Source organism: Salvelinus sp. IW2-2015, linkage group LG15, assembly GCF_002910315.2.
Source record: "Salvelinus sp. IW2-2015 linkage group LG15, ASM291031v2, whole genome shotgun sequence".
Taxonomy (NCBI): domain Eukaryota; kingdom Metazoa; phylum Chordata; class Actinopteri; order Salmoniformes; family Salmonidae; genus Salvelinus; species Salvelinus sp. IW2-2015.
Genome location: NC_036855.1, coordinates 41,952,422 through 41,970,464, shown reverse-complemented (window position 1 = coordinate 41,970,464; position 18,043 = coordinate 41,952,422). Strand labels below are relative to the sequence as shown.

The 18,043-nt window shown below is 41.4% G+C and overlaps 1 long non-coding RNA gene across 1 annotated transcript; it reads left to right on the top strand.

Moving 5' to 3' along the window:
- Positions 1-7,201: 7,201 nt before the first annotated feature.
- On the top strand, positions 7,202-17,185 carry LOC139028894 (uncharacterized). The gene is made up of 5 exons (XR_011481110.1): positions 7,202-7,681; positions 9,737-9,780; positions 9,923-10,034; positions 16,381-16,475; positions 16,590-17,185. It is a non-coding gene; the product is annotated as an uncharacterized lncRNA (long non-coding RNA).
- Positions 17,186-18,043: the final 858 nt, after the last annotated feature.

The window sequence follows — 18,043 nt, the reverse complement described above, 5'->3', positions numbered from 1 at the left end:
CATGAAAGATTGATTTTTATAGTAATATATTTGAATTTGGCGCGCTACATTTTCTCTGGATTTTGGCCAAGTGGGACGCTAGCGTCCCACCTATCCCAGAGAAGTTAATGAACTTCTTCGACTAAAAGATCATGATCATTGGAAAGCAAATTACGGACTCCTCTTGGAAAATTCACGAACATAGTCATGGCCTCGAAACCTTTTAGCTAACTACTGGACCGTATTCCAACTAAACTACTTAAAGAGCTACTGCCTGTGATTGGCCCTCCTATGCTGAACATAATAAATGAATCCCTATCCTCTGGATGTGTACAAAACTCACTAAACATGGCAGTAATAAAGTCAAACCTTGACCTGAAATGTTTTGCATTGATGACAGATTTGAACACTCTTGGCATTGTCTCAACCAGCTTCACCTGGAATGCTTTTCCAACAGTCTTGAAGGAGTTCCAAAATATGCTGAGCACCTGTTGACTGTTTTTCCTTCACAACTCATAAAGGTCATCTGATGCAGCACTCCATCCCTCTGCTTCTTGGTCAAATAGCACTTACACAGTCTGGAGGTGGGTTGGGTCATTGTACAGTCGTGGCCAAAAGTTTTGAGAATGACACAAATATACATTTTTACAAAGTCTGCTGCCTCAGTGTCTTTAGATATTTTTGTCAGATGTTACTATGGAATACTGAAGTATAATTACAAGCATTTCATAAGTGTCAAAGGCTTTTATTGACAATTACATGAAGTTGATGCAAAGAGTCAATATTTGCAGTGTTGACCATTTTTTTTCAAGATCTCTGCATTCCGCCCTGGCATGCTGTCAATTAACTTCTGGGCCACATCTTGACTGATGGCAGCCCATTCTTGCATAATCAATGCTTGGAGTTTGTCAGAATTTGTGGATTTTTGTTTGTCCACCCGCTTTTTGAGGATTGACCACAAGTTCTCACTGGGATAAAGGTCTGGGGAGTTTCCAGGCCATGGACCCAAAATATAGATTTTCTTGTTCCCACAAGCCACTTATTTATCACTTTTTCATGCTGGAAAAGGCATTGTTCATCACCAAACTGTTCCTCGATAGTTGAGAGAAGTTGCTCTCRGAGGATGTGTTGGTACCATTCTTTATTCATGGCTGTGTTCTTAGGCAAAATTGTGAGTGAGCCCACTCCGTTGGCTGAGAAGCAACCCCACACACGAATGGTCTCAGGATGCTTTACTGTTGGCATGACACAGGACTGATGGTAGCGCTCACCTTGTCTTCTCCGGACAAGCTTTTTTCCGGATGCCCCAAACAATCGGAAAGGGGATTCATCAGAGAAAATGACTTTACCCCAGTCCAATCCCTGTACCTTTTGCAGAATATCAGTCTGTCTCTGATGTTTTTCCTGGAGAGAAGTGGCTTCTTTGCTGCCCTTCTTGACACTAGGCCATCCTCCAAAAGTCTTCGCCTCACTGTGCGTGCAGATGCACTCACACCTGCCTGCTGCCATTCCTGAGTAAGCTCTGTACTGGTGGTGCCCCGATTCCACAGCTGAATCAACTTTAGGAGACTGTCCTGGCGCTTGCTGGACTTTCTTGGGCGCCCTGAAGCCTTCTTCACAACAATTGAACCGCTCTCCTTGAAGTTCTTGATGATCCGATAAATGGTTGATTTAGGTGCAATCCTACAGGCAGCAATATCCTTGCCTGTGAACCCCTTTTTGTGCAAAGTAATGATGGTGGCACGTGTTTCCTTGCAGGTAACCATGGTTGACAGAGGAAGAACAATGATTCCAAGCACCACATCCTTTTGAAAGCTTCAATGAATCTGTTATTCGAACTCAATCAGCATGACAGAGTGATCTCCAGCCTTGTCCTCGTCAACACTCACACCTGTGTTAACGAGATAATCACTGACATGATGTCACCTGGTCCTTTTGTGGCAGGGCTGAAATGCAGCGGAAATGTTTTTGGGGGATTCAGTTAATTTGCATGGCAGAGGGACATTGCAATTAATTGCAATTCATCTGATCACTCTTCATAACATTCTGGAGTATATGCAAATTGCCATCATACAAACTGAGGCAGCAGACTTTTTGAAAATTAATATTTGTGTAATTCTAAAACTTTTGGCCACGACTGTACTGTTGAAAAACGAATTATAGTCCCACTAAACGCAAACCAAATGGGATGGCGTATCACTGCAGAATGCTGTGGTAGCCATGCTGGTTAAGTGTGCCTTGAATTCTAAATAAATCACAGACAATGTCACCAGCAATGCACCCCACACCTCCTCCTCCATGCTTCATGGTGGGACTACACATGCAGAGATCATCCGTTCACCTACTCTGCATTCCAAAGGCTGGGCCTAGTATAGTGTATAAGATGTCATGCAAGAAGTTTTGTAGTGATTCATATGTTGATGATGTAAAGAATATTTGCTGGTCTGTGGTGTGTAATGAGGAGCAACCAGACGCTGAACTTGACACATTTATGAAACTACATTTTCCAGTTACTAATAAGCACGCACCCATTATTAAGAGGTGGCTTCTATCTTCAATACGGTTTAAATGCTTTAATATTCAAATGTTTAAAGTGCGTGTGGGCGACCTCATTTTACCGCAAAATGTTGGATAAAGCATATACTGCCTGGGCCTGCAGCACGCAAAGTTCCTTGTTTGTCAGACGAATCATTGGGTTGAAACTACGGAACAGTACAAAACAAGACATGGTTAATGTTCTGTGAATTTTTTAAATAATATATATATATATATATAAAATGTCTTACAAAATCTTTTCATAAGTCCACTCAAGTTTCTTCAACTGTCTACTGACTGTGATTAGAGCGATGTTATGCTGTGATGCCAGCAGATTCCACATTGCCTTTGCCGATCGCTCATCATCTTCAACCATGAGTGAGTCGATGCCTTGAATAGTATCGCTGGAAATGGAATATCATGTAAAAATGTGCAGCATACAGTAAAGGCCAGCAGTCGATTTATATAATCATTATTTTTAGTATTGTTAGGCCTACTTTACAGTATTGTAGCCTACTATACCTGTTCATTTTCTGGGCTTTTGCATTCGGCCCCAAGTCTAACAATATTTTACCGACAAGTTGAATTATTCTTTTTCTTGATGGGCTATCAGCAGGACAATAGACTCTTACCAAGTCCACCAAATACATTGTTTTCTAACGTCATCTGGATGGATCCATTACTAATTACTTTGGGAATAAATATCACTGAATGACAGAAATATTGGAATAAAGTAGGCTAATGAAGGCAACAAATTGTTGTTTACTGGAACACCCAAAGTCATCCAATTGTTATAATAGGATTTGAAGCAATAGCCTACCCGGGTGTGGTCAACTCTTTCAGCACCATTCCACGCTGCTCTGAGACAAGCATGGGGACTGGACTTGATAAATCAATGAGATTTTAATTTTTACTGGATCTCTGTTTGGATATTTAGCTCTTCTCTCGCAGTCACCGGTCACGCTGTACAGCACCTGAGGGTTTTGTTTTTTGTTTTTCTTGGAATAGAAACACCATAATATTAATCAAATTAAGCAACATTTCTTAAAATCAATCCCATATACTATGTTCTTACAAAAAAAGGTATTAAATTCTCTAGTACAGCCAATGTTAAAAACAGTCAGATGCTTCTCAAAGATGTCCTCTGTTGGTCAAACTAGCATTAGCTAGCATTAATGGCAACAATGGCTGACACTTAAATAACATGCCATAGAATTCTGCGGCACCCCGCAAGCTGTGCTGCAGTATGACGCAACTTTTAAAGGAAGAACCACTGTAGTTCCACAGATTAAAGATTACAATGCAAAGGTATTTAGCATTCTTCTGCTCCATGTCAAAACTCCAGATCTGTAGGTGTATCCAAACTTTTGACTGGTACTGTATATCGGATCACCCTTTTAATTTTTAGGGATAGGCGTTCCGCTAGCAACCAACCTCGACAACATCCGGTGAAATTGCAGAGCGCCAAATTCAAAATACAGAAATACTCATAATAAACATTCATTAAAGATACAAGTGTTACACATCGGTTTAAAGATTAACTTCTTGTTAATCCACCCGCTGTGTCAGATTTCAAAAAGGCTTTACGGTGAAAGCATACCATGCAATTATCTGAGGACAGCGCCCCGCTTACAAAAGCATACAAACATTTTCAAGTAGAGGAGTCACGAAAGTCAGAAATAGCGATAAAATGTATCACTTACCTTTTATGATCTTCATCTGGTTGCAGTCACAAGAGTCCCTGTTACACAATAAATGTTTGTTTTGTTCAATAAAGTCCCTCTTTATATCCCAAAAACTCAGTTTTGTTGGCGCGTTTTGTTCGGTAATCCACTGGCTCAAAGGCGGTCACAACATGCAGACGAATACATCCTAATAGTACTGGTAAAGTTTGTCGAAACATGTCAAACTATGTTTATAATTAATCCTCAGGTTGTCTATTGTCTAAATAATCGATAATATTTCAACCGGACAATAGCGTATTCAATAGAAAGGAAAAATAACGAAGGGCGCACAATCGGTCACGCGCGCGAACCAGCTCTGCCTCATTCTACAGTCCACTGACAAAATGGTCTCATTCTTCCTAATTTTTCAGAAAACAAGCCTGAAACAATGTCTAAAGACTGTTGACATCTAGTGGAAGCCATAGGAACTGCAATCTGGGTCCTAACCCATTACATACTGTATAGCTGTATAGCAGTTTTTTGCCTGCCATATCAGTTCTGTTATACTCATAGACATTATTTTAACAGTTTTGGAAACCTTTGAATGTTTTCTATCCAAATCTACCAATTATATGCATATGCTAGCTTCTGGGCCTGAGTAACAGGCAGTTTACTTTGGGCACCTTAGTCATCCAAACCTCCGAATACTGCCCCCTATCCCAAAAAAGTGAACTTAATATATTTTTTTAAAGCTGTTGCATAGCAACTCACTGCCTTATGACAAATCATGTACACAAAATGCTCCAGTCTGGTTTTAGACCCCATTATAGTACTGAGACTGCACTTGTGAAGGTGGTAAATTACCTTTTAATGGCGTCAGACCAAGGCTCTGCATCTGTCCTCATGTTCCTAGACCTTAGTGCCGCTTTTGAAACCATCAATCACCACATTCTTTTGGAGAGATTGAAAACCCAAATTGTTCCACACGGATAAGTTATTGCCTGGTTTAGATCTTATCTGTCGGAAAGACATCAGTTGTCTCTGTGGATGGTTTGTCCTCTGACAAATCAATTGTAAGTTTCGGTGATCTTCAACGTTCCGTTTTAGGAGGACAACTATTGTTTCGTCTATATACAGTGGCAAGAAAAAGTATGTGAACCCTTTGGAATTACCTGGATTTCTGCATAAATTGGTCATAACATTTCATCTGATCTTCATCTAAGTCACAACAATAGACAAACATAGTCTGCTTAAACTAATAACACACAAACAATTACACGTTTTCATGTATTTTTTTAACACACCGTGTAAACATTCACAGTGCAGGGTGGGAAAAGTATGTAAACCCTTGGATTTAATAACTGTTTGACCCTCCTTCGGCAGCAGTAACCTCAACCAAACGTTTTCTGTAGTTGTGGATCAGACCTGCACAACGGTCAGGGTGTCACGACTTCCACCGAAGTTGTTCCCTCTCCTTGTTCGGGCGGCGTTCGGCGGTCGACGTCACCGGCTTTCTAGCTACCACCGATCCATGTTTCATTTTTCCTTTTGTTTTGACCTGTTTACACACCTGGTTCCCATCGCATAATTATGTTCCTTATTTAACCCTCTGGTTTCCCTTTCTGTTTTATGCGTGATTGTCTTTTGTGTGTTGGAGTTCTATGTCCTGTTTTGTCCATGTTTTAATACGGGATTTTTGTTACGTTCTTGTATTGAGTAAATACAGTGTTTTTTACTCTTACCTGTGTCCTGCGCCTGACTCCTTCGCTATCTTCTAGATAGACTCGGACACAGGAGGAATTTTGGACCATTCCTTTTTACAAAACTGTTTCAGTTCAGCAATATTCTTGGGATGTCTGGTGTGAACCGCTCTCTTGAGATCATGCCACAGCTTCTCAATCGGGTTGAGGTCAGGACTCTGACTGGGCTACTCCAGAAGGCGTATTTTCTTCTGTTGAAGCCATTCAGTTGTTGATTTGCTGTCCAGGCCCTGAGGCAGCAAAGCAGCACCAAACCATGATGCTCCCTAAGGCCCTAAAAATTGTCAAAGACACCAGCCACCTGGTGTCACAGACTGTTCTCTCTTTTACTGCATGGCAAGCAGTACTGATTCACCAATTCTGGAACCAACAGGATCCTGAACAGCTTATACTCCCAAGCCATAAGACTGCTAAATAGTTACTTAAATAGTTAACCAAATAGCTGCCCGGACTATCTGCATTGACCCTTTTTATACCAAAAAAACAAAGAAGTTAACCTTCTATATTTGACATTTGGAGAAACTAAACGATACTGAGCAAGAATAGTCAACCTAGGGTGTAGAAAAACACTTTGGAATTTGACGTGGATAAACGTCTAATTATGCGGTGAGACTGTGAGAGCTTGTTGTGTTATGGGTGTGCACACAGTTTGTGTAGGGGTGCGAGTGACACATTATCTCTGTCCGATTTGTCTTTCTAGTAAATTCTCTAGTAATTTTCAGTTCCCCAAACTAAAAATAAACATAGAAGTTGAATCAGAATCATACTGAGCTCTCGCTACCCCCTCTTTCTTTCTTCCCCCCCTCCTTCTGTCTTCTTCTCTCCTCCCTCATTCTATCTTCCTCTCCCCTCTGTCTCACTTTAACCTTTCTCCCTCCCTTGTCTCTCTCTTCTCCCCTCTATTTCACTTTCCCTCTCCCTCTCTCTGTCTGGTTTGCACATGGCATAATACAATGCCAGCTCTTGTATGACTAGATTGATATTTGAGGGCACTCATGCTCGAGAAACTCACCTTCCGCTTTTTTTGTAGTAGTACACAGGCCTTGCTCTACCATCTATGAGGGGCTTTTAGTACCTACCATGCCCAAGTGAGGGCACCACATCTATACATAATTGAGGACTGGGTCAACTGTGTGTGTGCGGGCGGGTGCATGCGTGCCTCGTGTTTGTGTGTATAACTTCCCTTGAATGCTGTTGCATAGCAGAGTTTACACAGGGCTAATTGTGGAGTCGTGATCTCTGTAAAGCTGCTGTTTGGGCCGCTTAGTGCCAGGGAGCCCCAACACTTATCACATGCTCTCAGGAATGCTAGAGCACGCACACACAGGCACTATTTTTTGCACTGTTTCCCTTTTCCTGATCTCTCTATTATTCACACTTTCTTCTAATTTTACCTTCTTTTCTCTCTCTCGCTCTCTCTCTCCCTCTCTCTCTCTCTCCCTCTCACTTACCTTATCTGTTTTGCTGTCTCATTATCATCGCCTGTTCATTCAACCTTTTTCTCCCTCTCTCTGATTATTCCTTTCTATTCCAATCCATGTTTATTGACTTCAGTTCTTTTTGGGTGACTGCTGACAGAGCCAAACAGTCTGCAGGAGGGAAGTGGAGCTGAACTGCATGGACTTCTACAATGCAGGTTTCACCGTCGAGTTCCGCTGAGGTGTTACAGTAGCTGTCGCGCGGAGCGGAACAGGTGAACCCAAGAGCAGACTCAGACGACGAGACTGGGATGAGGTAACCAAGGTATTTATTGAAACACAGGGGGAAAATGGGGTGCAGGCCAGGGGAAGCTCGGGCGGGTTGCAGGAAGCCAGGTACAGAGGCTGATCGCTGTGTTCACCATTCTATTTCATTACACATTTTATGTGATCTGAAGTTTAATAATAGAAAGGTGAATGCAGCGATCAGGTTGGTTCCACCAGGGTAATCATAACCACCATGTGTGACCGACCAGTATCTTTGATGAGGGGCCAGGAGCTCATCTACGCTGCTGAGGGGCCAGGAGCTCATCTACGCCGCTATTCTCTGGCAAAGACATCACATTCAGCCCCACCTCTTGCCTGCTCACCAATGGTCGTTGATGTAACAGAATTAGGTAGGTTTAGTCTGACTTATTCAAACTTCAACATAGTGTATATATCACCTGTCAGACATCACCTATCCCTAATTGCCATTGGTAGAACAGTGTCTGTGTATATGTTTTTGCCCATGCATGATATGCAAAGATCTGGCACTTAACACATCAACTTAAAACTTCTTGTCAATAGGGGGGCGCTGTTTTCACTTTGGAAAAAATCGTGCCCAAATTAAACTGCCTCGTACTCTATTCTAGATCATACAATATGCATATTATTATTACTATTGGATAGAAAACACTGTGAAGTTTCTAAAACTGTTTGAATTATATCTGTGAGTAAAACAGAACTAATTTTGCTGCAAACTTCCATACAGGAAGTGAAAAATCTGAAAACGAGGCTCTGTTTCAGGGCCTGCCTATTCAACTGGCTTTTATTTATCGATATGCATGCACTTCATACGCCTTCCACTAGATATAACAGGCAGTGGAAGGTGGAATGGGGTGTCTAGCTTGATCTGAGGTCGAATAAGAGCTTTTGGAGTGACAGGTCCGGTATTTTCTTTGTCTTCGAAGGCGCGCTGGGAGCTCGACATTGTCTTCTGAAAAGCGTTCGGTATACACGGCGAATATCTCCGGCTCTGATTTTATTTGATACATATGATAATAACTCATAAGTAGTTTTTTCAACCGAGTTTTATCAGTTTATTCAACGTTTATTGGACTTTTGGAGTTTTCCGTTCTTTGCGCCAAGAGAGGATGGGAATGTTAGCAACCTTGGCTAGCATTGTGGGAGAATTCGACAGAAGAATGGACATTCTAAAACCAAACAACGATTTATTCTGGACAAGGACTCCTTGTACAACATTCTGATGGAAGCTCAGCAAAAGTAAGAAAATTTATGATGTTATTTCGTATTTCTGTGTAAAATGTTGACTCCTATTCTCGCCGTGTTGGTGAGTGCTGTCTCACAATAACGCAAGCTGTATGTTATGGTAAAGTTATTTTTAAAAATCTAACACAGCGGTTGCATTAAGAACCAGTGTATCTTTCATTTGCCATACAACAGTATTTTTATGTAAAGTTTATGATGAGTTCTTTGGTCAGATTAGGTGAGTGTCCAAAATATCTCCGGACATTCTGGGAAAATGTTGCTACGTATTCACAATGTATACAACGATTTGCAGTCAAAATATGCCACGATTTTCGAACAATAACATAAATGTATTGTATAAACATGTTATAAGACTGTCATCTGACGTGAAGATTGTTTTCTTGGTTAGTAACTAATTTTATCTCTATTTTGTCGGTTTTGTGAAAGCTACCTATGCGGTGGAAACATGGTGAAAATATGCGGTTGTGTGTTTGGCTATTGTGGTTAGCTAATAGAAATACATATTGTGTTTTCGCTGTAAAACATTTAAAAAATTGGAAATGATGGCTGGATTCACAAGATGTTTATCTTTCATTTGCTGTATTGGACTTGTGATTTCATGAAAATTATATGATATGATATCCCTGTCCCGTTAGGCTAGGCTATGCTAGTCAGATTTTTTGATGAGGAGGATCCCGGATCCGGGAGAGAGAAGCACTAGAGTTTTAACACATCCACAATGAGGTCATTATTAATAATACAGTACAGCACAAATGTTCAGTAATAACAACACCCTTTTCATTCCATGTGTCACTGATGAACTCTACTTCAACTCTGCCTATTTCTACAGATGGACTGGAGATGCTTTTTGCCAGAAGGAAGACTCATCATTGGGTAGGTTTTGGGGAGACCGTCATTGGGTAGGTTTTATTTGACCTGTTCAAACTTCAACTTAGTACCTGTTTGTGTTTCAGATAGTATCTATCCTAACTGCCATTGGTAATAGAACAGTGACTATGTGTGTATGTGTTCACAGAAACATATATATGGAGCCAGTACATGGAGACTTGCAAGATGATGTGATGAAGTCCAGACTGACAGACGGGCTTGATACTGATGTCTCTGAATGGAGAGAGACCTGACACTCGGTATACATTATAGACACAACTTTTACTTGTATTGACTTTTATAAATTATTGAATTGTATTGTATCTGGGGAGGGAGAAACCCTGTGTATTCTGCACCAGGAAAAGGGAACTCCTGGACACCACACCGTAATGAACACGAGGGAAACAGAGAGCTGGTTTCAAGCGCAGAGCGCAGGTGTTTAATGTAAGGGACCATAGGAGGAGGCAGGTAGCTGGGTCCAGGGGCAGGTAGATAGAATTTGGGGAGTTTTGTTTTYAGATTAGCCTTGTTAAAATCCCCAGCTACGATGAATGCAGCCTCAGGGTGTGTGGTTTCCAGTTTACATAGAGTCAGATAATGTTCGTTCAGGGCCATCGATGTGTCTACTTGGGGGGGAATATATACGGCTGTGATTATAATCGAAGAGAATTCCCTTGGTAGATAATGCGGTCGACATTTGATTGTGAGGAATTCTAAGTCAGGTGAACAGAATGACTTAAGTTCCTGTATGTTGTTATGATAACAACACGTCTCGTTAATCATAAGGCATACCCCCCCGCCCCTCTTCTTACCAGAAAGATGTTTGTTTCTGTCGGCGCGATGCGTGAAGAAACCAGCTGGCTGCACCGACTCCGTTAGCGTCTCTCTCGAGTGAGCCATGTTTCCGTGAAGCAAAGAACGTTACAGTCTCTGATGTCTCTCTGGAATGTTACCCTTGCTCGGATTTCATCAACCTTGTTGTCAAGAGACTGGACATTGGCGAGTAGTATGCTAGGGAGTGGAGCGCGATGTGCCCGTCTCCGAAGCCTGACCAGAAGTCCGCTTGCAGTAAGGGCGGTGTCGGTCCATTGGAGGGTACGGATTTTAAGGCTGGTGAGAGCTGAGAGAGGAGCGGTTGTGCTGCTGCAGTTTCGGATGAACTGGCGGTAGTAGTTGGAGAACCCTAGGAACTGTTGTAGTTCCTTTACGGTGGTAGGTTTGGACCAGTTAAGCACGGCCGTGACTTTGCCATTTTGACCCCTCCTGGTGTCAGCATGAACCCTAGGAAGGTTACCGTAGTAACGTGAAAGGCGCTCTTCTCAACTTTGACATAAAGATGGTGGTCCAATAGTCGTTGGAGGACCTGTTGCACATGCTGTACGTGTTCTGCAAGGGAGTGAGAATATACCAAGATATTGTCAATGTACACGATGATGAACTGCTTGATCATGTCCTGGAAAACTTAATTCATGAAGGACTGGAAGACTGCGGGAGCATTGGTGAGACCGTAGGGCATAACCAGGTATTTGTAGTGAACCCTAGCGGTGATGAACGCCGTCTTCCACTCATCCCCACTTCGGATACGGACCAGGTTGTAAGCACTTTGTAAGTCCGGTTTGGAGTAGATGGTAGCCTGTCCAACTTGTTCTAGTGTGGCCGGAATCAGAGGAAGAAGGAAGCGATTCTTAATGGTAAGGTCATTGGGGGGTCAGTAATCTATGCAGGGACGGAGACTACCATCCTATTTCTTGACAAAAAATAAACTGGATGCAGCCTGGAGATGTGGATGGATGGATTAATCCCATGTCGAGGACCTCTTCTATATAGGTGTCCATAGCCTCATTCTCTGGGATGGACAAGGGGTAGATCCGACCCTTAGGGGGCATTGCCCCAGGAAGGAGGTCAACCGCACAGTCCTCCGTGCGATGAGGGGGCAGAATGGATGCCTTTTTCTTGCTGAAGACACTCAGAAACTGGGCATGTACAGGTGGGATGTAGGTTAGAATGGAAGACTCCAATCCTTCTATAGAGGTTGCTCGACAGGGTAGACTGAAGCAGTTCTTAAAACAGGCGGGAGACCATGACAGCAGTTCCCCTTGTCACCAGGAGATAGCCGGGTCGTGAAGGCTTAGCCAGGGGTGACCGAGGATGAGGGGTTCTTTAGGTGAAGACAACACCAATAACTGAATGACCTCAGAGTGAAGGACGCCAATCTGAAGGGTGATACTTTCGGTCATGTGTGTCACAAGACCAGTTCCGAGAGGTTGTCCATCCAGTACATTAATCCTAAGGGGAGGATTAACAGGGATTAGTTTGACTCTTAACTGTTGTGCCAATCGTTCGTCAATGAAATATTCTGCGGCCCCCGAGTCCACTAGTCCCACAACAAACTGAGTGACTCCATTAGCAAAAAGAAGAGCCGGGATACCAATCTTCCTTTCGGTAATATAAAAGAAATATAGAGGTGCTTACCCGGGCGGAAGTGGAGGGGTTGTGGTCACCCCCTCGTGGTGGGCGAATCGGACAGTTAGTGAGTAGGTGATTACTCTCTCCACAATAGAGGCACAGGTTTTCACGTAACCTCCGTTGTCTCTTGGCTGGCGTGAGAGGGGCGCGGCCGAGTTGCATGGGTTCGGGGCTATTGGACCGTGGTGGACGAGAGAAGTGCCAATGGATATGGACATCCGGATGTATTGGTTTGGGTCCGTTAAATCTCCTCTGCAGGCCAGTTTAGTCTGTAACTCCCGATTAAGACCCCTCCGGTGGACTGTAAGGAGAGCTGGTTCACTCCATCCACTGCCGGCAGCCATGGGCTTACTCAGTGGTGCAGTGACGGCCCTGTCGCAGCTGACATAACAGGTCCCCGGTGTGACGACCTGAAACTGAATCGTCGAACACTTCCTTGAAGAGGGCGTGTAAACGTGATTCAGAGGACAGAGGACGAGTTGTGTCCACTGATTAAATGCAGTCTTTCTACATTGTGAGGAGGGAAAACCCAGACGTTCACAAAGTTTGTGAAGAATGACAGGTGGTTTCTTCATGCAAAATAGATGTGGGGTTTAAAATTCAATTAAGCTGCTTTATTTTAGGGGTTTAGGACAAGGGGAGTATACAGAATGTTAAGACTACACAAGGGTTAAAACAGGTATTTTGATGCTAGTGGTTGTATGCATTTTGGATCTATCGCATCCCACAACTGTCAGACTATGTTTGGAATATTTATTTATCCTACAGAATAGGTCAACTTTTGTACTATGGGGGATAGTTGATTGACATAGGCTAGTCCTTTTGCTGTTCGTTAGGCCTATTCATCTTGTTGGCTGACGAAAAGTAAATGTGGACAGTTCTTCCAATATCTTCAATATGCACCTCGGAACTGGATAAGGCCGTGCGTCACCAATGTGTCTGTCTTCGCTTGTAGCCTGTGAGAAAGACCTGATCATGTGACAGAAGCCATGTGAGTGAGAGGTGCTTCAGCATGCAGCCAGGAGAAGGAATTATAATCCCGTTTCAGAAGTAAATTAACTTGGCAAGCTTTTGCCAGTTGATATACCGTTAGAGGCTCCCGAGTGGCGCAGCGGTCTAAGGCACTGCAGTCCCTGGTTCAAATTCAGGCTGTATCACATCCGGCTGTGATTGGGAGTCCCATAGGGCGGCGCACAATTGGCCCAGGATCGGCCGTCATTGTAAAAAATAATTTGTTCTTAATTGACTTGCCTAGTTAAAGGTTAAATAAAAATACAAAACTTAAATAGAGAGAGATCTGGCCAAAAATTGGCTTACATTAGCTATTATTTTTGCCTCAATCTAACTAGACCTGAATCAAACGATGAAACCATCGGCCAAATGATTGAAGATTGATATTCTAATGTTTTTTCAGTGCAATGTGAGTTGTATTAGTCAGTATGTCAATGTAACGTTATTGATCTGTCAGTTTCCCTAGCTAATTCCCTACACAATACCAGTAATAAACAGCTTTAATGTTACAGGCTTCACTGTCATGGTGCACCTGATCTCGCAGGTATGTCTACTGACATGAAAGCAGCAAGAATGATGACAGCGACACTTGCTATCTTTTGCATTGTCCTATAGGATATAGCCTACATTTAGAAGGACGATTTGCAGGCAGAAGCAAATAAATGGGTATTCCATACTTATTGAAAATAAAAAGGCGCAATGCTCGCTCACCATAGTAGCTTAACCTATGTGCGCGTTGTGCCGTATCCTTTGCAATCATGATAAAAAAATTTGATTGCACTTTGACTCCACTTCTTTTCCTTTTTAATAATTACTTACCGACACTATAGTAAACTACAGTCTAATCATATTTAAGTTCATTTCATACTCAAGTTAACTGAGAAAAAAGGACGAAGGTCGTAGGCCGTGAGGCCGATAGGTTGAGCTTATTAAATAGCAGTGATACTACCAAGAGCAGTGTGCCGGTCCCTTCTTTTTTCTCATTTTATTCAACTGTTACCATGCAAAAAAAGATAGCTCAGATGTGCGAGTGCCTTTTTAATATTCAAGTTAACTGCCACGTGATTCTCCACCCATATAGGCAGCCTACTCTATTTCAATGAGACCACAAAGACAGTGGTTCTTCCTTTAAAAGTTGTGTTGAACTGCAGCACAGCTTGCGGGGTGCTGCAGAATTCTTTGGCACGTTATTTAACTGTCAGCCATTGTTGCCATTATTGCAAGTTAGTGCAAGTTGGACCACCAGAGGGCATCTTTGAGAAACTAAGTTATTGAAATTACATGGAGCTGTAGGCCTAAAAGTTCTGTTTATTGTAGCTGTTTTAGTGTAACGTACCTATTGGCAAAGCATACAAATCATCCATGTCTTAAAATACATTCAAGCATTTTTGTTATAAAATGAAATAACAAAGGGAGGCTTCAATAATTAAATAATGAATAAACCGCAATATGTTGGCTAAAGCAATTTAATCCAGGAATGCATTTTACTGTTTTTAATATTGGCTGTACTAGAGACTTTAAAACCTTTTTTGTTAGAACAGTCTGTATGGGATTGATTTTTAGAAATGTAACTTAATTAATTTGATCAATATTTTGGTGTTTCTATTCCAAGAAAAACAACAATGCATTTTTTACTGTAGCTGTTTAAGCGTAACTTACTGATTGGCATAAAGGCCTACTTCAATATACAGTATATCAATCAATCATTCATTCATTTGTGCATGTCATTACACAGCATGCAAGTCATCCATGTCTTTAAATACAGTCAAGCATTTTAGTTATAAAACAAAATAACAAAGGGACCCTTGAAAAATTAAACAATGAATAAACCGCAATATGTTGGCTAAAGCAAATTAATTCAAGAATGCATTAGGCTGTTTTTAATATCGGCAGTACTAGAGACTTTAAAATAAAATTGTTAGAACAGACTTTATGGGATTGACTTTTTAAAAATTAGCTTAATTAATTTGATTAATATTATGGTGTTTCTATTCCAAGAAAAACTCAAATGCATTTTACAGTAGCCTATGTAGGACTCAGGGTTTCCCTTAGGGAATATGATGCTGTACAATGTGACCGGTCGGGAGTAGGTCTACTGTCGGCTACTAAGTGACTGCGAGTGAAAAAATTGACTGTTCTCTTTGGTCACAATTATTACTTTTTTAATGGTAACTATGTTAAGGGCGGAGTTTGGGGCGGGGTGAGGAGTACTGGAAAGGTGTGACTCCAGGTTACAATAGGCTATAAGTATACAACAAACAGTGTCAACAGTGTCCTCACTTTGATTATGCTGTAACAACATACTGTAGCACCATGACCAGGATCTCTATTCATTTAAGTGAGCAGATTAGGGCTTTCAGGTGGAACGGATATCTACTGGAGACATTTATAAAAATACTGGTAGACTTGGGGATTTTGGTCACGGACAGTGCTATTCGCAAACACTATCATCAGATGCCTGTTTTACGCCGAACGCAAAAGCCCAGGAAATGAACAGGTACAGTAGGCTACAATACTGTACAGTAGGCCTAATAATGTTAAACATATATACATCTACTGCTGGTCTATACTGAGACTCTTCAAGCCATCGACTCACTGATGGATGAAGATGATGAGCGATCGGCAAAGGCCATCTGGAATCTGCTGGCATCACGGCACAATATCAACATCGCTTTAATCACAGTCAGAAGACAGTTGAAGAAACTTGAGTGGACTTATGGAAATTCTCTGTAAGCCATTTTTATATATCTTTTTATTTTTTTTATTTTTTTCAGAACATTATCCAAGTGTGTTCTCTTGTTTGTACTGTTCTGTAGTTTCGACCTATTGATTAGTCTGACAAACAAAACAAAAAACTCAGCGTGCTGCAGGCCCAGGTATGGATCAAAGCTGGCGAGACATTCAATGACGTCATTTTCACGGCCTAATCAACCGTGGCCCTTGAGCAATTCGCTCAAAATTGCTACAGAAGAAGATCAATCAAGCATCCCTTAAAACTCCATGTGTGGGGGGCAATGTCTCGCCAGGGACCAGGCCTGTATATTTTGTTATGTTTAGGCCTATTTAGATGTATATGTCTATTATTTTCACTAATGTTTGCTGCATTGTCTGCATTTTCTCCAAATGCAGACAATGACCCAAACCACACTGCCGCCCGGACATCTAAATGCCGCCCAGACATCTAAATGCCGCCTGGACATAGACTTGGTCAAGACGCAAGCAAAGTAAGTAGACCTACAACACTTTTAACAGCACATTACTCGGTACTAGTGAGCCTCACCTCGCCTACGGTAGGCCTACAGTATATCTAAAAATATTTTTTTCATCTCTACATGTAGGTCTCCTGATTTCAACCCGATCTAACTTGTTTGGCATCAACTGAGCCAAGCCTACAAGCAAATATGTACTGTTGAAGGCCATCAAGACGTTATGGCTAAATAAAATGACAATACAACAATGCAACAAATACATTGATCATCTCAGCAAGGTTTTACCCGTGGTCGTGAAGCTGATGGGAAGTGCAACTAAAATGTAGCTGAGATGTACAGTAGTGGAAAGAAATGTCTGCATTTTAAAAGTGTCCTTTTAATCATTAGTTTATTAACGAAAGCATAAAGATGTTGATGAACAAAAACTGTACACTTTATGCTTTATCCCACATTTTGTGGTTTTTGGAGTTAGAAATGTAACACTTTAGAGTACTTAAGCATCACATACATTGCAAGTTGGGGGTATTTTTCACAAATAGCCAAGCTATTAGACTATCCTTTTGTAAATTAATAGCCCGGCTACTTTAGGTGTGAAAATCCCCCCAACTTGCAATGTATTCGATGATTAAAACTTCTAGTCAATAGGGGGGGCCATTTCGAAACATTCGAACATCATAATGTAGTTATTTTAAACCGAGTTATATCAGTTTATATCAGTATATTGCGATTTTCGGATATTTCTTTGTCCTGCTTTATGGTGAGTTGGACACGTCTTCGCCACATGGCTAATGTTTGCTGCTAATTCCTAAGTTGAAGACAGCAATCTACAACCGAGCAACGATGATTCTGGACAAAGGACCACTTGCCCAAGATTCTAATGGAAGCTCATCAAAAAGTAAGACCTATTTATGATGTTAATTCGTTGTTCTGTTGAAAAATGTAAAACTATTATTCGGCCATGTATTTCGGTGCGGTCTCGCTTTAGCGCACGCTGTATGTCGTAGTAACGTTAATTTTAAAAATCTAACACAGCGGTTGCATTAAGAACTAATGTATCTTTCATTTGCTGTCCAACCTGTATTTTTTAGTCAAGTTTATGATTAGTTATTGATTAGATTAGGTGCCTCTCCCAAGATTTCTCCCGACATTTTGTTGGCAGCTTGGCTACTATTCTCATTGTATAACCACGATTTGTGCCGCTAAATATGCACATTTTCGAACAAACAATATATGTATTGTGTAATATGATGTTATAGGACTGTCATCTGRAGAAGTTTGAGAAGGTTAGTGAAAAAAWTAATATATTTTGCTGGTTTATTCGTTATCGCTACTGTTGGCTTGAATCAATGCTGTTGTGTTGTTGGCTATTGTAGTAAGCTAATATAATGCTAAATTGTGTTTTCGCTGTAAAACACTKAAAGAATCTGAAATATTGGCTGGATTCACAAGATCTTTGTCTTTCATTTGCTGTACGCTGTGTATTTTTCATAAATGTTTTATGATGAGTATTTAGGTAATTCAMGTTTGCTCTCTGTAGWTATTCTAGTTGCTTTGGTGAGAGTTGTGATGGTGGCTGCAATGTA